Source organism: Balaenoptera borealis (genome assembly GCF_965194805.1).
Source record: "Balaenoptera borealis genome assembly, chromosome: 15".
In the NCBI taxonomy this organism is placed as follows: Eukaryota; Metazoa; Chordata; class Mammalia; order Artiodactyla; family Balaenopteridae; genus Balaenoptera; species Balaenoptera borealis.
The window spans coordinates 72,987,272-73,009,392 of NC_138871.1; the positions used below are offsets into that span (position 1 = coordinate 72,987,272).

Consider the following 22,121-nt stretch of genomic DNA (forward strand, 5'->3'; position numbering starts at 1 on the left):
GAATGCAGAGTGAAATTTATCATGTAAATCTTTGTATGACACTGAATAGCAGATTAGCTGGTGCCCTTGACAGAAATTTTACCAAAAAGGATAGAAAACTTATACACATGCCCAGGGGTGATATTGAAAGTATTTAACAACTGATATGACACAGAAGCCAACAGACCAGCCCTTGGCAACCCATGGAGCTGCACCTGTGCACACTGACAATCAGGACTACATGTGACTGTTGCTTATATTGATGATGCTCAGAGAACAGTAGTGCTGTTTTTAAAAGGCTGTTCCACTGGGTAGAAGGGAGAGTGTTGCATGCTCTTCGAGCAACAGCTTCCCCACAGGTTCTTAGCCTGAGGCTTCTCTATCCAGTAGAGAAAAACTTTACTCACTGTTTCTTCAACTTTGTCCTCCAGGCTTCAGCAAACCCTGATCCCTGTACAAGGCCTGCCCTTAGCTAATCCATCTGCCAGTTACCTTCACTAGCCTGCAGTTACCCCCAATATCTGCCACCCACCCTAAACATGCACCTAACAGACCAAGTTCTTGACAGGACTGAACCACAGAAAAGACTCAAAGAAAATTTTACAACATAGAGGACCAATGGTTGAAAACTAAATTTCAAGAAGTTGCACATCGATGATCGTACAAGAGATAAGATTATAATCCCCTGAGTTTCCCGTAGGTCATGTACAGACTCAACCTCTAATTTTAAAAGACGGAAAACCAAACACAGAGATGAAACACTCTATTCATTGCTTAAGGAATTAAGTTCTTCTTTGTGTCTTACATTGTATTTTTGTGCTGTAAAACCAAAGGAAGCATACCTGGTGGACTGCCTTTGGAAATCCAAGATTGCGTCAGTCGACAACTCACAGGCAATTGCCACAACTGTTTAGCCTCCTATGGAAGGTGTAACTTATTCCACAGAATTATAATTAACCAATCGTTCAACAGGGCTATGGTCTGTTCAACAGGGTTATGGCCACCCCCAATTCATATGTTGAAATCCTAACCCCCAGTACCTCAGAATGTAACTGTATTTGGAGAAAGAGCCTTCAAAGGGATGATTAAGTTAAAATGAGGCTGTAAATGTGGGTCCTAATCCAATCTGATTGATGTCCTTGTAAGAAGATGAAATTTGGACACACAAAGAGACACCAGGGATGTGCATGCACAGAGTTGAAAGACCATGTGAGGACACAATGAGAAGGTGGCCATCTACAAACCAAGGAAAGAGGCCTCAGAAGAAATCAAACCTGCCAATGCCTTGATCTTGGACTTCCAGCCTCCAGAACTGTGAGAAAATACATTTCTATTGTTTGAGCCACAAAGTCAGTGGTATTTTGTTACGGCAGGCCCTAGAAGACTAAGATAAACAGGTACTTATTGCAGGCCTAATGCACATGGGCTACAGTGACAAAGTCTCCTCAACTAGGCTGTAACTATTTGAAGACAGGACCTAAGTCTTCTATTTCTCTGTATTCCCCGAGTGTCCAGTGAAGTCCCCTTCACAGAGTAGGACCTCAGTACGAATATTTTAATTGATAGTAGAGAAAAAAGTCTAAGGCACAGTCACTACCTTCAAGACCGCTTGAAAACTGGTAGTAGAGATAAGGTGAGCATGGTAGAGTAACCAGAAAATCAGGAGGAGATTCACGGGTGGGGGGCTGTGAAGCCCCGAAGGATCTGTAGGAGCATTTGTGGAGCGCTTGATGGCTAGGATTCAGACAGGGAGAGAAGAGGTAGGGGCCTTCCTGGGAGAGAGAACAGTGTAAGCAAAAGCAGAGACTGGGAAATACTTCATTTCTGTTAGCAAGAGTGTAAATAATCGTTCTAGCTAGAGTGGCATGCTCATGTAAAGAAAATACACGGCATTTGGGAGAAATTTGAATGCCAATCTTAGGCCTCAGGACTTGATCCATATCCTCACTCCCTCTGGAACCAGGAGACCTCAGATACAAATCCCTCCTGGTTTTGGGAGTTGAGGCAGGGTAAGAGGGAAGGCAAGATTGGCGCATGGAATTGCAAAATGCACAGTGAAAGAAGATCAAAACAGCAAACTGGAGCATGGCTAGGATCAAGATAAACGAATCAAAGAGGCAGAACTAGTTATGAGGTAACCAGAGTGAACTAGAGGTGCTGAGGGAGAGCAGGCTCTGAAAGGGACGTGGGAAGCAGTGCCTGGAGCAGCTCCCTAAGCCCCAGAGTGTAGCACAAGAGCTTTATGGAGGCTTTGTCTAGGAATAGGGAGGGTGACATTAAGAGGATGGAAGCATTCTAGGCAATATGTAGTTGATGAGGGGTTACTGAAGATTTCTGACCAGGGGCCAACAAAATGGTATTTTGGAAAAATCTATTAAGTAGCACTGTTAGAAAGCATAGCACATCAAGACATGATTTGAAGCTTATAAAAATCATTTTGAAAACACCCAGTTTCATTTTTCTTTGCTCACCATAGTGCCTAAGAGTCAGTCCTTAGTAAATAAATGCTAAATATGAAATGAATGCCCTCTGCAAAATGACTGCGTTTGTCTTTAGACCAAGAATATCTCCTAGAATAAAGTAATAAGTTAATATCATGGTTTATATATCAAATTCCTATGAGTTTGGTCAATGTGTATCACTTCTTTGCAGCATAATAATTCCTGAATGAACTAATAGAACTGAGTTTCTAAACCTCGCAGGTTCCAATGCTGTATCAATTCTTTGGTTGAAACTTATGAAAATAAACTCTTGCTACTGAGGCAAAAATTGATTGGGAGGATATAGGGCAGGTCAGAGAATAAAAAGATCTGTTGGATTTGTCGTCAGGAGGCCAGAACCAAAGCAGCTTCAAGGATCTGGGAATCAGGAACTGTGAACTCTCTTCCTATGACAACATATGAACATAGCTTCACCCCCTTCTGTGCCTGTATTTCTCAACTCGAAGTTCAGCTTCCTGGGATAAAAAATGTTACTGGCCAAGCAAAGCTCAAACATCAACCTCTATGTTGGGGGTAGATGACAGATTGTTGTAACCGACAACACATCAAAACCACATATTGAACATATTGGACAGTAGCAGCCCCCAAGGAAGTAATTCTAGGCAGAAAAAAATAACTGATGTCCACTCTGGATACTTCCACTTCAATATTCACCCTCAAAAGGGTGTGGACAGGTGATTAAACAATTTGCTACTTAAGTGCCCTTTCACCCCTGAGAAGTCTACACATCTGAATTAACATTTGTCATTCCAGAGACCAGATCCTACTGATAATGACAAGTTTGTATACTGTGAAGCTTATCTATCCAGAAGGCTCTCATTTCCTAGAATTTTCAATATTTTTTCAGTATGTCTACATGATCTGGTAGATTTAAAAGTTTTTCAGTATAGTATAACATACAGACAGGAAAGTGCACAAATCATAATTGCTCAGCTCATAGAATTTTCACAAACAACTAGAACCCAGACTGTGAAATAGAATATAACCAGCACCCCAGAAAGTCTCACTCCAGCCTTCTTCCACCCAACAAAAGTAACCACCAAACTAACTTCTATCATCTCCATTGGTGAGTTTTGCCTCGTTTTGAGCTTTATATAAATTGAATCATATATTATGTGCTTTTTTGTGTGGTTTTCTTTCATGCAATGTTACATTTTATGAGATTTATCCATCATGTTACAAGTAGTAATGGTTTGTTCATTCTCCTTGCTGTATAGTATTTTATGAGTACATACATCACTGTTTATCCATTCTACTGTTGATGGACTTTTGTTTTCAGTTTTTAACTGTTACAACTAGGACTGCTATGAACGTTCTTATAAACGTCTTTTGTGAGTACTATACTCATTTCTATTGGGTATATATCAAGGAGTGGGAACTGCTAGTTCACAGAGTATGTATAAGTTCGGCTTTAATAAGTAGTTCAAACAGTTATCCACAGTGCTTGTACAGATTGACATTTCCAACAGCCGTGTGTAGAAATTCCAGTTGCTCCACATCCTTGGCATCACATGGATTGTTTGCCTTCTTAATTTTAACCATTCTAGTAGATATGTAGGGCCTCAGTCTGGTGTTAATTTATACATCCCTGATGACTAATGAAGTTGATCTTTTCACAGGTTTGTAGGCCATTTGGAATCCTCTTTAGTGAATTGCCTGTTGAAATCTTTAGCCCCTTTTAAAAAACTCTGTTGTCTTTCTCTTATTGATCCATTGGGGTTCTTTATATATTCTGTACACAATTCCTCTTTTGGATACATGGATTACAAGTATCTTCCATTCTGTGCTTTTTTTTTACTCTCTGGGTTTTTTTAATATAAATTTATTTATTTATTTATTTTTGGCTGCGTTGGGTCTTCGTTGCTGCGCACAGGCTTTCTCTAGTTGCGGCTAGTGGGGCCAGTCTTCGTTGTGGCACGCGGGCTTCTCATTGCGGTGGCTTCTCTTGTTGTGGAGCGTGGGCCCTAGGCACGCGGACTGCAGTAGTTGTGGCACTCAGGCTCAGTAGTTGTGGCTCACAGGCTTCGTAGCTCCGTGGCATGTGGGATCTTCCTGGACCAGGGCTCAAACCCGTGTCCCTTGCATTGGCAGGCGGATTCTTAATCACTGAGCCACCAGGGAAGTCCCTTTTTTTTTTTTTTACTCTCTTAATCAAGTCATTTGATAAACATAAGTTCTTAATTTTAATGCTTTCCAATTATTGACTTTTATGGATAGCACTTTTAGCATACTGTTTGAAAAATCTTTGACAGAGAAATTGTAGTAGTTGGAAAAAAATAGTGTAGGTTCATAGAAAACTAAGAAAACTTTAAACAAAAAACATGGTTTTTATTAACTCCAGGGCAAAAATTGTACTAGAAACAAAACATAACCGCAGTATTCCATTGGGTTCAACTGTGAAGATATATTTATACAATCATCATGATATTATCACTGACTACTGATTTCTCCAGAAATCTCTGAGGGAGCCCAATAAGTAGCAAACCTTTTCCCAACCTGAGTTCTGAATAAATTGAGAAGTAAAACAAGAGTGGCAGAGGGAGGTTAAGATATCGCCTTTATTACATTTGAGAGAGGCCAGGCTGGAGAGTGTAGCATCAAGTCTTTTTGCACAGCGGGATGAGTAAAACAGAACCAGATTTAGAGAGAATGGCCCCCTCAGTTGTGAGCAACACCGGACCAACGCAGGCTTTCTCGAGTGAGTCCCTGGCGTCACCCTTTCAGCCAACAGGAGCCCCTTCTGGCCAGCAGATGATTGTTTTCCATCCAACACCACGAGACTTTTCAAAGTCGTCTTTAGAAAGTAGTTTAGTTTAAAAAGGAGGCATGTTTACCTTCATTCTTTTGGTAAAAAGAAAACCATTGTAAACAGTACTCATGTAGAAGTATGTTTGAATTAAGATCTAGAGAGTGCTGTAAAAAATAAACTCCTAAATGTATAATATCTCAAACACAATATAAATTGATGTCTTGTTCATGTAACAGGCCAAATCATATGTTCCTCATCAGCGGAAGGAGCTCGGCCATTTTCCACATGTGGCTTCCAAGGTGGCGCTAGTCAACTCAGCAGAGAGAAACATGTGAGAGAGGTTTTTATGGGCCAGGCCTGGAAGTGTCACTCATCATTTCCACTCACATTCAGCAGGCTGGAAATCTAACTGCAAAGGAAGCTGGGAGATGTAGTCTAGCTATGAGTCCAGGAAGAAGAAGAGACCATGAATTTTGGTGAACAGTTAGCAATCTCTGCCACTGCGTATGAGGTTCATTTGGGCAGAATGTTTCACATTGCCTCCTGTGCCTGACATATTGTAGGCACTCCAAAAACGTTTGTGGAATAAAATAATAAAAGAATAAAGGAAAGAGCATGGGCTTTGAAATCTAGAAGACCCAAATTCTAACCCAAGCTCTGCCACTTTCTAACTGTATTAATTTAGGCAAGCTACTTAAATTTCTTGAGCCTCAGTTTCTCAACCATACAATGGAGATGAAAATATGCTTGTGATCTGCTTCTCAGACCAGGTGTGGGAATGGACAGCGACTAAAAATATGCCAGCCAAAGCAGTATTTGTGAAATAGGCTTCTTTGATTTCCTCTCAAATAGCTCTGGGAGCGGGGAAGGAGGCAGGTAACATGGAGACAGTGATTGTCTCATAAGAATTCTTTAAACACTATTGTCATCCAAGCAGCCCATGAAGTCTGCCATTTCCCTGTTTTCTGGCTCTGGCACCTGGGATGAAGTCTGATGCCCAGTGGTCAAGGCCTGGGCTGAGGCTGCAGGTGCCCAGTGCCTTCATGCTCCCAGGTCACGGTGTGCTTTCTGCTCCCACAGATCCTCCAGAGCCCTGTGGGCTGCACTCTGCCACACGAGCTGTCCAGCAAGGGTATCTCAGGTCATAATATCTTGCCTTAATATCTTTCAAGTGAATGGCTTTGTTTGTTTCTGCTTTTTGTACAATCTCACTAGGACTAAGGCAGGAATTCCCAGAGCAGAGTCAGCAGGTAATGTTAGTGACCAGCAGCTTACAACACTCACGGTATCCTTCCCACTTTCATCCAAATTTCCCCCACTCTCCTTAGAATGAGTTATTTCTCAGGACCTCCTTGATTCCTCAAGCAAATAGGTCCCTTCCCATCAGCTTTTGGACCTTCCTAGACCTGTCAGAATTCTGAGTCCAGGTTAGGCAGCCAAGACAGAACTTCCCTCCCACCCCCTCTTTACCTGTTTTGCAGGGTTGGTGTTGGCATGCAAAGAGATAAAGTGGATAAAATACCAGACTTGGTGGTGGTATCAAGAAGATACATAATAAAAGTTGGTTCCTTTTATTTTCCTTGGGATGTTTCTGGCATCACAGAAGTATGATCCATTTAATAGATCCATTATCTATCCCCTGAAGGGAGCCCCTGGCCACACGCACCCTTGAATTTTGGGACAGGTGGTTTAAGTGCTGCATTACTTTGGTATCTAGGACAAGGTCAGAAAATTCACAGTTAACAGACAGTCTTGGATATACAGCCTATTTTGAATTTTCCAAAATAGGAAATAGGAAGCTGAAGTAGGCCACAAGGCAGTGATATTATGAGATCAACATATTTACATATATACATATTACACATACGATTTTTCCAGTTATCCACAGATATTTACTCTTCAAATGGGGTGTGGGTGTGATGCTACTCTCCTAAGAGCTGTTGTATCTGAGACCCTCATTTCAATCCCGAGAGGAAAGCCAGAATTAGACCTCAAAATGCACATGGAACAGAGGGAAGAAAACATGAAAGGGAAAACATACGCAAAACAAACATCATATTCCAAATGAATGTCTTCTGGATGAATTAGAGAAGAAAAGAAGCATGGAAAAGCATTCTTCTGTGGTGACTGAAGAATGAGCAGATGGGGGCCTCCAGGAGGTAGTTGTTTAACTGCTTTGATAATGGCAAGTGTGAGACACTGCAGAAGAGCAATCAGGAGAATGTTGTGATGGGTTAGATGTGGGACTGTGATAGAGGAAAAGGAACAGAAACCACCACGCGGTTATAAGCTGGAGGTGCCAGGTAGTGCCGAGCGCTTAGGCACAGAACTGAGAGTTGGAAGACCTGTCTGCCACTTTGAACAAGGTGCTGATCCCCGTCTTGGCTCAGTTCCCTCATTTGTAAAGTGCATCTGTCAACTTCATAGTGTTTTGGGGAGGCACAAATAAGATGATATGCGAGAAAACACAGCAGTTCTGGACAAGTGGAAGGCAGCACAGTTCACCATCACCGTTCTCATCGTTGTCAGTAGAAAAGTTGGAAAGGGATATAGTTTGAGGCAGAATACAATAAATTCAATTTTAAATATGCTAAGATGTTGGCATGATATCCAAGTGGAGAAAGCAGATAACAGCCAACGTAGGGGAATGAATTAAGGAGTTAATGAGCCCGGGCCTTTGTATACAGTCGGCCCTCCATATCTCTATATTATTGGTTTACACCCAGAAAAAAAAATCACAATATCAGATTGGATTCAAGAAAATATACACAATTATCTGATGGACAAGGTAGGTGATATACCGGCTCTGGGCTCTTGCCTTCTGGGGAGGGAAGGATGGACGGTGTACAGGAGATGTGGGATCAGGAAATAGGAGAAAAGATTAGAAAGTCACTCTTATAAAAGGGCTAACTTAAAAAGTAGACTAAGTGGAAGGCCAGCAAGAGAGACCAGCTGCCGGAGATGATGATGGGGGAAGGGGGTGAGGTGGTCAGGAGAGTATCACTGCTTGGGATTTCAAGAGGCAGAGTGGAATGTGACCCATCCTGTATGAGAGGGTGAGGCCTCAACTATGTAGGGAAAATGGGACTTTGTTCCCCTATGAGCCAGGTGAGCTAAGAACTGGATCTTCATTTAGAATGAGGGGTAAAAATTATCGGATAGAACCAAAAAATCACAAGATAAAGTTAATTAATTAATTAATGCGTTTACTGATAATCAATTTATTAATCAGGATCTTGATAGGTGTTAGATAAGTTTAAGTTTAAACAATGAAACTATGTACCTACAATATACCAACTTCATAGAGTACGTAATCTAGGAGTTCTACACTCTGCAGCAAACTGGTTTTATATTCTCACCTGTTGTCTATGCACACTGGAACAAAAGAAAGTAAAGTAACAGGGACCTTGGAGAGAAGAAAAAAGAAGTAAGTCTGCAATCTCAAGGACATAGGCAACTTCTTTAAAAATGCCTTTTTGTAATAAACTTAAAAATCTTACCCCTCCCGAGATTCTGACACTATCACCTGAAGGAAATGTTTTTCAAACTTTGGATCATAAAATCAATTTAGTTTGTCATGACCAGCAGTTGGGAAAAAAGAAAAGAGTAAGCACTGTGTAAAATGTTTTTGTTTGTTTTAATTACACACACACACACACACACACACACACACACACACATACTGAATTAAGACAAAATGTATTTTTTATTTTGTTGTGGTTCACAGCAACAACAAAAAATTAGAAAAGCATTCTCCTCTCCCTGATCTCCCTGTTGAGATTATTTTATTTCCTGCATTTGTCCATCATTACTTTCTTCAGTTTGCATAATGAAAACAAAAGGGCTCTTATTTATTTTTCAAATATAAAAGTATATTCTAATATTGAATGTATTTTTTCAAACAAACCCCTCCCCTGCACCTGGAGATTCTTGTGTTTCCCCAAGGGTCAAGAGTGCCCTTGTTGAGAATCACTGGACAAAGGCACAGGGAAATCTTGTCTCCTGAGAATTTGTAGCAACATTAATCCCCAGCAAGGAAGACCTATAAACCTTCTGTTTGGAATGTTTGCTGAGTTTATTTCATCACACTGTTTCTGGAAAGAATGTAGAGGTCGGTGGGCCACCAAGAGCCTTATAAACTGACATTTAGGATCAATGAGTTCTCAGGCTGATTAAAGTTAACAGTTGTCACTCTCAGTGTGCCTCTGTTCTAGAAGTGGTAGTATTTTAGTCAGAGTGATCTTTAAAATATTAACTAGCTGGTCAGCATGGCTACTGGACAACCTGAATGAATATTGAACATAAACAGCCATTAGGTATTTTCCACCTGTAGGTCACCCTGAATTTAGCAATGATGGGAAAGTGTGATTAAATACCTGGTCCTTGCCCAAACAATATTTGTGAATTGCGAGAAGACACCTCTGAGAAAGAGCTAGAATTAGCCAATGTCAAAAAATAACAGTGAGGTTTAAACTTTTTTTTGATTTTGAAGCTAGGAATAATGTGGGAAAGAGGAGTGAAATTTCACAGGAGTGAAATGATGAAGGGTCTTCATGAAAACCAGGACATTTGGAAGCAAGAAGAAAGAGGTAAAAGCAGGTTTTAAAAAAAAGAAAGTATAAAAGTCTATGATGGAGGAATGAAGAGAAAAGCAGGAAGGCAGACTCAGAAGATCCAAGACAATGGAATAAAGAATTCTTACTCGATTAGCCCAAGGCTGGAAAAGTAAGATAGAATAAGAAAAAGTAAGGAGAATAAATCCAGGATGCTTTTCATGGAAAGAATATATATTAAAGGACAAAGCCAGGATATTGTCTGAGCTCTCTTCCTGCAAAAGCAAGTACCTAGGGAACCATATTTGCTTTAGGGAACTGGGATCCAGGACTAGGCTCAAAGCTGAGGCAAGACTGGCCCACAGGCTTTAACTCATGGAGCCAAGGGAAAGATAGCATCCCTGGGCAAAGCTGGGATGCCAAACAGAGAGTCCCACTGAAGTGTCAGGCCAAAGGATCTGGGCAACGAGGCAGAAATAACCAGGTGCTGGGCAAAAGCACAGCAACTGAGATCCCAGCACGAGGCAAGCAGTTTAAAACAACAGGTGGGAGGCAGAGCCTGGGGGTTTCCCAGGGCAGTGGCGTATCATCACAGAGGATTTTTATGGGGCTGTTTAGGGTGCTAAGCTGGTTTTACATAAAGGTAATGGGGCCAAGCCCTTAACCTCAGCAAGAAATAATAGCTACAACGACAACAACAAAAATAACAATAACTATTTTTTATACCCATTATAGGCCTTGGTTTGGATGGTGGTTCCACCACTCACTGGGGGCAGAATGGGTATATTTGACAAGTTACTTAACCTCCCCCAGCTTCAGTTTTCTCTTCTTTTAAAATGCAGATAATAATAGTTTTACACCCTCTCTCTAGATGGTTACATCCATTCCTGTGGCATTAAGTATCTGTGTTGACAACTCCCAAATTCATTTCTCCAACCCAGACCTCTCCTTTGAGTTTCAGACTCCTGCATCCAAACACAACTCAGACTTAACAAAAGCAAATGAAATTCTGTAGATTTGCTTCCAGGGTCAAGGACCCTGGTCCTTATCTAAAATTCTTCCTCTCCATAAATGGCATCATCAGTTGATTCCTTGATTCCTCTTTCTCCCTCGGTCTTAACATCCAACCCAATGACTTTATTTTGGAATAAAATCCAAAATCCTTTCCAAGGTCATGGTCATCTCCTTAGGTTCTTCTATCTTTGCCTTAAAATGAATCTGGCATGGTCATGAAAATGCACAAAACCCCTCTGGTCTCTGTCTCCTGAATCCCCCTGAGCGATTCCTCTTCTCTGTTTCCAGCTGTTGCTTCTCACTGCTGCCTTTCCAGATTTTCCAAGCCCTCTTTGGTTATGGTCTTTCCAAATTTTCTCTAGACCTCCTGGTATTTACAATCTGTTTGGGATATGTTCTCTGACTCTGCCTGAGCCCTGCTACTCAGGAAAGGTTCTTTTATCTTCCCACCAGCCAGAAGTCCAAAGACCTTGAGTAAGAATCCCTTCCAAATTTACTTAAGCCTCAGTAAAATCTGGTTGTGCACAGAGCTGCATCAGGTGGATCAGAGTGGGTGAGCAGAGAAAACAAAGTACTTCAAGAGAGAATGTGTGTTAGAAATGTCCAAACCGAAAGGTATAGCTTTTTATGGAAAACTATTTCCCCTTTTGTGCTGTGGCAGGTTGGAGGGACTCAAGATCATCCTGAAGATGAGGAGCAGGCACACTCCTGGGCTGGGGTCCGTGAACTGCTTCTCCTTCCTTGTTAAACTGCAGCTGCCTCGCCCTCCTCACTTTCCCGTCCCGCTCACAGGAAAACCACAATATGCAACCAGACAGTTGGGTTATCAACCAGTAGTTCAGTCCGTAAAAGGCAGAATGATAAAGGATTCAAACACAAGCGTTTCTGCCCTGATCCCTCTAATGTGTGGTTTATATATCAAAACCTCAGAAGGAACTTCCCTGGTGGTCCAGAGGCTGGGACTCTGCGCTCCCAGTGTGGCGGGACCGGGTTCCATCCCTGGTCGGGGAACTAGATCCCACATGCTGCAACTTAAAAAAAAAAAAAAAAAAAAATCCCACATGCTGCAACTAAAGATCCCACATGCCACAGCTAAACAGATCCTGTGCGCCACAATTAAGACCCGGCGCAGGCAAATAAATAAATAAATATATTTTTTAAAAAGCCTCAGAAATATTCAGGAAACTGAGATTACTGTATGTAGTAAGGGTGACCGGGGAGTGGGGACAGATACATCACTGTTAGGGCAGGTTCAGAGTAATACAACTTCCCTCACCTGCTTGAAGAAGGTACAACATACAAATTTAGCAAATAGTCTTTTGTGAAGGATAATGGCTGGAACCTCATTTCACATGCAACTTCCAGGTAGAAATCTTCCCATGACTGCTCTTTTTCTAGGCACTCTAGGATAGCCAAATCCTGCCTGTTTGTTCATTTTAGTATCCCCACCAACAGTGCCTGGCACATAGTAAACACTCATGAAATACACATGGTATAAAAAGAACCACTATGGGTATTCCAATGCCCTAACTTTTCCCTGCTTTTTGTACCGTACATTTTAAAAAAAATAACTATTTCAACCTTCAGAACATGATTGGTCCATTCAAAAGAACCCCAGGCAGCGTGGCAAGACAGGGACTCAGAGGTCTCAAATGATTATCAGAATATCAGAAAATGTACATAGTGTTTATCATTCTTCAGATTCACATTCCACTCCACGCCCATGCCTCTAAAGCAAGAATGCTGATGTAGGCATTGATTTTCCTATTATATAGAGGAAACTGAGGCCCAGAGAGGATGAGAAACTTGCCCAGGTTCTCTCGGTTTTAGAGCGGCAAGGCCAGAACTCTTTTGGAATTTTGGAAAGAACCCACGCTAACCAGAGCTCAGAGCAGGGCTCTGCCACTTAGAAGTAACCTGGGTAATATGTGCAGTCTCTGTGGGCCTCATCTTCCTCTGTAACAAAGAAGAGCAATGTCTACCTCATAGGACTATTCTGTCCAAAGACTGAATTAAACAGATGATTAAAATAGGGTGATACAGGAAAGTGTGCACAAATTAAATACACAAAGTAATAGTTTCCTTTTTCTACCCCCAGAGTAAAAACAGCAGACACACTTTCGTGAAGAGAGTAAAATTTTCTGTTTGTTATTTTTAAAAAAAATTTTGTCTGAAAATAAAGATCACATGAATAACAAATCAGTACTTACAGTAACTTAAAAAGGCATTTCAACAATGTTAATTCTTGTCTCTGGCATATATATTATCACACACACACACACACACACCCCTCTCTTTCCTCATTAGCCAGGTTGAACCGTCAGCCTGCAGAGAGGCATCAGACAGGGACCCAGGAAGCAAGGGTGAGGAAGCTTCCACTTCAGATCGGTTCTGAGAAAATTTTCCCCATCCCTCAGGCTGAGATATTCTGCCATCTGTTTTGATTAAACCTTTCAAAATTCAACTTGTGTTTTTCCTTCCATTCCTTTGAAATCTCCTTTAATTCAACAGTCTTTAGGCTTTCTTCTTTCCCTTAACCACCATCTGGTGCTTCTATTAAAAAAAAGAAAGAAAGAAAGAAAAGAAAACACATACAACAAACACTTTGAGTTCCTTGGAAGAAAGGTATAATGATGAGGATAATTTATTCCCATAGTGAGGCCCATTACTATTTCCATGGCAACAGACAGTGATGTTCTGAACATGGGACTTTGTGATCATCACAAGAACAGGATGGCAAAAGGCCCTGTTCAGACTCTTTGTCATTGTGGATTCTTTGGGTAGTTACCCTCGGTGGCCCCCAGTTGTCTACAGAATTAAGTCCAAAGGCCTTAGCATGGCATTCAAGGCCTTCTCAGTCTGGTCCAATTATTCCCAGGCTCATCATCTGCCAATCCCAGGCACCTGGTACTCTTGTGTCCGGGACACTCACACTTTTTCATGCCTCCATGCCTTTTCTGTCATTTCTTCTCCTTAAAATGCCCACCCTCCACTCCCCCCAAAACCAGTTTTCTTTTCCTAAACTTAATGAAATCTTCCTCATTCTAAAGGTTTAGCTCAATGTCATCTTCTAGATGGACTCTTCCATGGCTCACCCAAGCAACAGAAATAACTCTCTTTTCAGTGCTCCCAGCATTTTTATCAAACAGATATATTGATTCCTAACATTTTGTATCATAGATATGTTTATGTCTCCTTGATTTGAATTTGGATTATTTGCTATTGGATCCATGCCTGCTTCATTTTTGTAGACCACCCCAATTATTTCACATGATTTCTCAAAACATCCTAAGGGTGGGACTTCCCTGGCAGTCCAGTGGTTAAGACTCCGTGCTTCCACTTCCGGGGGCATGGGTTCGATCCCTGGTTGGGGAACTAAGATTCTGTAAGCCGCATGGAATGACCAAAAAAACCCCAAAATAATAAAAATTTAAAAATAAAAAATGTCCTGGAGCCTTCCCTGCTGGTCCAGTGGTTGAGAGTCCGCCTTCCAATTCGGGGGGCGCGGGTTTGAGCCCTGGTCAGGGAACTTAGGATCCCACATGCCGCAGAGCAACTAAGCCTGCATGACGCAGCAAAGACCCGACGCAGCCAAATAAACAAATAAATTTAAAAAATAAATAAAATAAAATAAAATAAAATAAAATAAAATAAAAAATGTCCTAAGGACTAGGCAGGTAGCCATTTTATTCCCATTTTACTATTGAGAACACCAAGGTTTAGAAAACGTAAGTGAGGGCTTCCCTGGTGGCGCAGTGGTTAAGAATCCGCCTGCCAGTGCAGGGGACACGAGTTTGAGCCCTGGTCCGGGAAGATCCCACATGCCACGGAGCAACTAAGCCCGTGCGCCACAACTACTGAGCCTGCGCTCTAGAGCCCGCATGCCACAACTACTGAAGCCCACGCACCTAGATCCCGTGCTCAGCAACAAAGAGAAGCCACCACAATGCTGCGCACTGCAACGAAGAGTAGCCCCCGCTCACCGCAACTAGAGAAAAGCCCGCGCGCAGCAACGAAGAGCCAACGCAGCCAAAAATAAATAAATAAATAAATCTATTAAAAAAAAAAAAAAATACCACATAAGTGACATTTATAGGTATAAGTAGCAGAGCCAGAACTCTACTGACAGAATGGAAAGAATGTGGACTGTGGAGTCAGGCATATTTGGGCTCAACTTATGTAACCTCTGTAATCTTCCATTGCTTCACCTGTAAAATGAACATTAAATGAAATCATGCATTTGAAGGTGCTTGGCACATAGTCGATATTCAATTAATACCAGTCTTCTTCTTCTTTCCCCTTCAAACTCTACTTTCTAGTAGCGTCTAGAAATGAAATTTTTATTCCATTTTTGTTTCCCAAAGTTTTATATGGTGCTGAAATTCAGATGAACAAGCAAATGAATGTCTTCAGCAACTCCCAGAGAAAATCTTTGCCCTAATTCCTTCATTTGTAGTCTGGATTAATAAGAGAAGTTACCTAACAGAGTTGTAAAAATTAAACAAAGCAATATATGGATGCATGAGGCTGTTAGTGTCGTGTCTGGTATGTAGTAAGCACTCAGGATGCTTGCAATTACATTATCATCATCATCATCACCATTGTTATTATTCTTATTATCATTATTTTTGTGCGGCAGAACAAAAGGCCCTGTGAGAATTACAAAAATAAACAAGATGGTCTCACAACTCTGTCTTCAGCTTTTCTTACCACAACCCGTCTTTTTACTAGTCATCTGTGCAGTCGTTTCCTTCCATAAGATTGTAGGTTTTAGATAGGGCTTCTGTGCCTTATCCGTAATGCTTTCTGTAGGGTGGACCTAAAACAAAGCCTTGCAGAGGAGAAACATTCAGTAAAATTTGGTCAAAAGAATGCTGAATGGTATTTCTCCAAAATGAGCTCTGTTACTGAAGTAAGACTCGAAAGCCTCTGGCTGTTTCATCATCATTAAGATGTCAAACTTCTGCTCAACATCTAAACATCAGGGAGATGCAAATCAAAACCACAGTGAGATATCACCTCACACCTGGCAGAATGGCTATTGTCAAAAAGAACACAAATAACAAATGGTGACGAGGATGTGGAGAATAGGAAACCCTCCTGCACTGTTGGTAGGAATGTAAATTGGTGTAGTCACTATGGAAAACAGTATGGAGGTTCCTCAAAAAACTAAAAATAGAACTACCATATGACCCAGCAATTCCACTCAAGGGTATATATCCAAAAAACCCAAAAACACTAATTTGAAAAGATACATGCACCCCAATGTTCATAGCAGCACTATTTACAGTTGCAAAGATATGGAAGCAATGTAAATGTTCATCAAGAGATGAATGGGTAAAGAAGATGTGAGATATATATATATAGATAGATAGGTAGCTATAGATATACATATAATGGAATACTACTCAGCCATAAAAAAGAATGAAATTTTGCCATTTGCAGCAACATGGATGGACCTAGAGATTATCATACTAAGTGAGGTAAGTCAGACAGAGAAAGACAAATACTGTATGATATCACTTATATGTGGACTCTAAAAAATACAATAAACTAGTGAATATAACAAAAAAGAAGCAGACTCACAGATATAGAGAACAAACTAGTGGTTACCAGTGGGGAGAGGGAAGGGGAGAAAGGCAAGATAGGGGTAGGGGATTAAGAGGTACAAACTATGGTATAAAATAAGCTACAAGGATTATTGTACAACACAGGGAATATAGCCAATATTTTATAATAACTATAAATGGAGTATAACCTTTTAAAATTGTGAAGCACTATATTGTACACCTATATCTTATATAATATTGTACATCATCTATACTTCAATAAAAAAAATTTTTTTTAAAGATGTCAATCTTCACCAGTGGCATAGTTGCTGGGAGAGCCATTTTTAAGAAGGTTGTGCACATCTGTAGAGTACTGGATAGAGCTTTTTGAAACTTTAAATATTTAAACTTGTAGTTTTTCTATATAATCTTTCCTCACAGGAGACAGACAATTCCCAGATTAGGAGACAGATAGCTTCTGCTCTCTTGGGGATATGGAGGGGTCTAAAGAAATCATGTCCTGGAAAACATGTCAACCAGGGATCAAGCACAGCCTCAACTGTATAGTCTAGTGGTAGTATCACTTATTCATTCCATTAATATTTTATCGACTACCTCCTTCATTTTAGGTCCCAGTATTGAGCTAAGCAATACCATGAAATCCTATTTAGCAACATGCAACCCACTTTCTTCACCACCAAACCAACCAGGTAATGAGAAAGGATATTACTACCTTCAGATAAGGGAAGTAAGGCTCAGAGTGTCTGAGTGGCTTGCCCCAATATCACACACGTAAGTGACAGAGGAAGGATTTAAGCTTAAACCCAAGTATCTGGGACCCAGAGCTCATGTCCCTTCTCTGGTGTATCTCTGTGGCTCCCAGGACCATTTGCAGATTCCCCAAGATTCACTGCTGGTGATCACACCCCAGTGGCGTGTGCTGGCCAGTCTGTCCCCTTTCTTGCTGTCCATCATGCTAGGGTTAGGATTATGGTTACCTCTGCTGGCTCTCCCTCTGGCCATTGCTTAGACTGTGGCCTCTGGTCTGAACCTCCCTAGGAATGGGCAAGGCCCACAACATTCAGCATGCAAAGGGTCTCAGGAGGAGGTTTGTAGTGTGTCCTTTAATACCTTTCCTTTTAGAACTCCCCCCAGTTTTTTTTGTTTTTTGTTTTTTTTTTTTTTTTGCTACAGCTGGGGTAGCAAGGGGGGGCATTGATTCTGACTCACCACACACTTTGAGAGCCTCTGACTCAGCTCAGCTCTGGTGTTCTTCCAACTCTGCTCAGAACACTGTGGGTGCCCTTCCCCAGCTGCCCAGGAGCAGCCAGACCCGTTCAGATGTGCTTGGTTCAGCCCTAAATGACACCAAGTTCATTAGTAAATTAGACACACACACAGAATCAAAGACTCCCCAGCAACCAACAGGGCTTCGGCAAGTTTTAGGCTGTGTTGAAGCCAAGCTTAATGTGCAATACCATTAGAATTAATTAGCTGCTTTGCATTCAAGCATATAGCTTACATTTACATTGGTAGTATTATTGATAGTAAAAAGTTAATTTTTATGTTAAAAAACTTATAAAAGTTAACTATAATATTGTTAGTAGTTGAAAGTTAACCGTAATTTTTAAAAGCTAACTGTAGGTTAAAAGAAAAAATTTTCTTTATTATTTTATATAGCTCTATAATAAAATGTCCTCGACTTGGGGAATTTTGCAAGAGATCACACTTATCAAAAGTTAAGAAACAAGCTTTAATTTAGCTGCTTAAAGAATTATCATTTTAACTCTTCCCATAGAGTATATGACAGGTGTTTCTTCAAGGACATGAAAGGCTCCAAGTTCATTTAATTGTTCCTGATTGCTATTTTAATCACTATGCAGTAATTCCATTTCAAAAAAGAATTTTGCAGCTAGTAGAATTTTGGCATTATGCTATCCTTTCTTTCCATGAGATGTTCTGGTTCACCCTGGAGAGCAGCGCTTTTCCCTGATCATTTATTGCCAAGGGTGCTTCACCCCATTCTCTGATAACTTTGCTTACTTCAATTTCCAACATTTATCATCTTCTGTGACTGGTTTTGATGTTAGTCTCAAAAATGGCCCCATCCTGTAGAATCTTGTTTAACAGCAATGAACAACTTCCTTTTGGGGAAAGTTGGCTTTATCTCCATTTTTAGAACAGATGTTTGTATGTTTTGATGAACCCCCATCTGGAATCTCTTCCAACTTGATTTCTTTGACACCAAGTTTCTTGCTTTCTCCTTGATCTGACACCTTCTACTTTACTTACTGTACATCTGAAATGCTTATTTGCAAAGATACGGTTATAGGCTGGCACTAGGATTTTTGTTACCTCCCTTGGACACATTTTTTAAATGTTTCCTAGTAATTTGCGTTCTGCAAGAAATGAAACTGAGCCATGGTTCTGCGGAAACTTGATAATGTCCTCCCTGGAGGGCTACATTTCTCAGCCTGCTGGGGACCAGCAACCTTCATCTTCTCTCTTACTGTGGGTCCTCCGCAACTCTGTTGTGGATGTATTTGGAACCACGGAGTTTGGTAGGACAAAGGATGTTTTAAGGATTTAAAGAGAAAAGGAGCCGCCTACACTGAACTCAATCCCGTGCCGAAGTTATTGCAGTTCCTGCCTCTGACACTGCATGTATTCTGGCTTTTAGCAGGATTGTTCTCCCAGCTTTGTTCTGAAATGTAAAGCCCCATTGCCCACTGCAAGTCTTAATGAAAAGCAGCTCATAAGCAAGTTACGTAACCTAATTGTAATCCAGGGATCAGCTTGGTTATATTATTTAAAGAAATAGCATCCATTTTCCATGACCTGATTTAGAAAAGAAACCCAGGGAAGAAAAAAAATACCCAATTCAGCACTTGGCTCCCTGTGCTTATTCTAATGAGGACGCTTGTAAATAATTCAAAAACAATGACTTTTAAGAACATTAAACCCAAGTTAGCTCAGGGTTATATCTCAAAGCAGCTTTAGCTGCTTAAAGCAAATTATATTTGATCATGAAATATGGAGCTTATTTTTGCAGACAATTTAGTCATTTAGTACATTTAATGTCCTCATCAATACAACACACGTGGAACACTGACTAGAGGCAAGATGCTGGGGAATGCTAAAATGCATAAGCCCTGCTCTCAGGAAGCTTAGAGTCTGGTTAGGGTTAATAATAATAACAGGGAAGGAAATCTAAATAAGAGTGGATATATGTATACATATGACTGATTCATTTTGCCGTACAGCAAGAAACTAACAAAACATTGTAAAGCAACTATACTCCAATAAAAATTAATGAAAAAGGGACTTCCCTGGTGGCGCAGTGGTTAAGAATCCACCTGCCAATGCAGGGGACATGGGTTTGAGCCCTGGTCCAGGAAGATCCCACATGCCACGGAGCAAATAAGCCCGTGCGCCACAACTACTGAGCCTGAGCTCTAGAGCCCGTGAGCCACAGCTACTGAGCCTGCGTGCCTAGAGCCTGTGCTCCGCAACAAGAGAAGCCACCGTAATGAGAAGCCCGTGCACCACAACAAAGAGTAGCCCCCGCTGGCTCGCTGCAACTAGAGAAAAGCCCGCACGCAGCAACGAAGACCCAATGCAGCCATAAATTAATTAATTAATTTTTTTAAATTAATAAAAAAATAACAATAATAATAATGTATCGTCATTGGTTCATTAATTGGAACAAATGCACCATATAATGTAAGATGTTAACAGCAGGGAAAACAGGGTCGGTGGTCGGTGGAGGGTTTACAGTAACTCTGTACTATCTTTGCAACTTTTCTGTAAATCTAAAACTATTCTAAAATTAAAAGTTTATTTTTAAAAACCTGGATAGGGAAACAGTTGGATACACAAATAGAAACACATCTATCCTTGTTGCCTGGTTTATACAAATTAAGCCAGGCCTGCCTAATAGGCAGCTTCACAAGTGGTATGATTATTTTATGAACTTCAGAAACACAAAATTGGATTATCAGAGTCCTGATTCATGTTAATAATGTGTCACGAATCCAGGATTATCATTAGTCCTTTGGTCCTTTCATAAACCTCATTTAATTGATTTATACTGTATGTATTATATAATAAAGGACTCATGGACCCACCTCTCAACCCAAGAGCTAAAAGGCTTCCATGACTTACGTTGACCCATGTGTTCCTCCTCTATCCCATTCCCCAACCTTCCTCTCAGTAGTAACCATTCTCTTAAATTTTGCTTTTATCATACCCTTGCTCTTCTTTACATTTTATTACACACGTGTGGCCTAAACAATATGCTAGTTTATTTATGTTTGAACTTGTCATATTACATGTTGTCTTCTGGGACTTGTTCCTTTGGCTCCACATTATGTTCCCTATATTTATCAATAATGTTATAGTTATAGTTAACTCATTTTCACTGTTGTATAATATTCAGTAACAGGACTGTGCCACAAATTTTTTTAAATAATTTTCATCAGGGCTTCCCTGGTGGCGCAGTGGTTGAGAGTCTGCCTGCCAATGCAGGGGACACGGGTTCGTGCCCTGGTCTGGGAAGATCCCACATGCCGCAGAGTAACTGGGCCCGTGAGCCGCAATTACTGAGCCTGCGCGTCTGGAGCCTGTGCTCCGCAACAAGAGAGGCCGCGATAGTGAGAGGCCCGCGCACCGCGATGAAGAGTGGCCTCCGCTTGCCACAACTAGAGAAAGCCCTCGCACAGAAACGAAGACCCAACACAGCCATAAATAAATAAAAAAAAAAAAATAATTTTCATCAGTGGTTTCTAAATTTTTGCTATCACCAGTGGATTCTGCCATGAACACCCTTATATGTGTGTCCTGGTAAACATGTATTAATGTTTCCAATGAACCAGAGCTTTATGAGATTGAATGACCTTAAAACTGCATAAGACCGCGATGAAGAGTGGCCCCCACTCGCCGCAACTAGAGAAAGCCCTTGCACGGAAACGAAGCCCCAACGCAGCCAAAAAAAAAAAAAAAAAAAAAAAAAAACTGCATAAGAATCCAAGTCCAACAGTTTACTTACATAAAATATGTCCAGGGAAGAGCATATAAACTCTTCACCTTTGAGGCAAAGGAAAATATGAATTACACACTAATTCCATGTCAGGATTTAACTGTACCATAAAATCCAAATTAACAATGGCTTAAACATACATATTGCTCTCATGTAAAACATCCAGAGATGAGAAGCCTTGAGCTGGTATGACAAGGTCCACAAAATTGTCACGGATCCAGGTTTCTTCCAACTTTCTAGTTTGCTATCCCTAGGGTATGACTTTTATCTTCATGGTCCAAAGGGCTGCTCAACTTCTAGCCATTATACCTGCTTCTCTGTCAGTAAGAAGGAAAAAGAAAGGAAGAAGAATATGCATCTTCCATTCAAGAACCCTTTCACCAAGTCACATATGACATTCCTAATCACATCTCATTTAGCATAAGGTAGACACATGGCTACATCTAGTTTCAAGGGAGGCTGTAAAATGTAGTCTTTATTCGGGGCATCCCTGTACTCAGGTAAAAATTCTATTACGAAAGAAGAATGAGAAAAAGGACTTTGAAGACAGTTAGCAGTCTCTGAGAGAATTATTACAGCTAAAGTGAGAGCAGAATATAAACCAACCCAATAAGGATTTATGTTGAAAAGCATAAAGGAAAAATAAGCACTGATAATATCACCACCCAATGATTATCACTGTTAACTTTTTGAGATACATTCTTCCAGACTTTTTCATCCATATATACAACCACATAT

General features: G+C 40.8%; 1 long non-coding RNA gene across 1 annotated transcript; it reads right to left on the reverse strand.

The window, feature by feature from the left end:
- Positions 1–1,633: 1,633 nt before the first annotated feature.
- On the reverse strand, positions 1,634–20,825 carry LOC309612575. The gene is made up of 2 exons (XR_014235285.1): positions 17,576–20,825; positions 1,634–13,349 (listed from the first exon to the last, which is right to left on the reverse strand). It is a non-coding gene; the product is annotated as an uncharacterized lncRNA (long non-coding RNA).
- Positions 20,826–22,121: the final 1,296 nt, after the last annotated feature.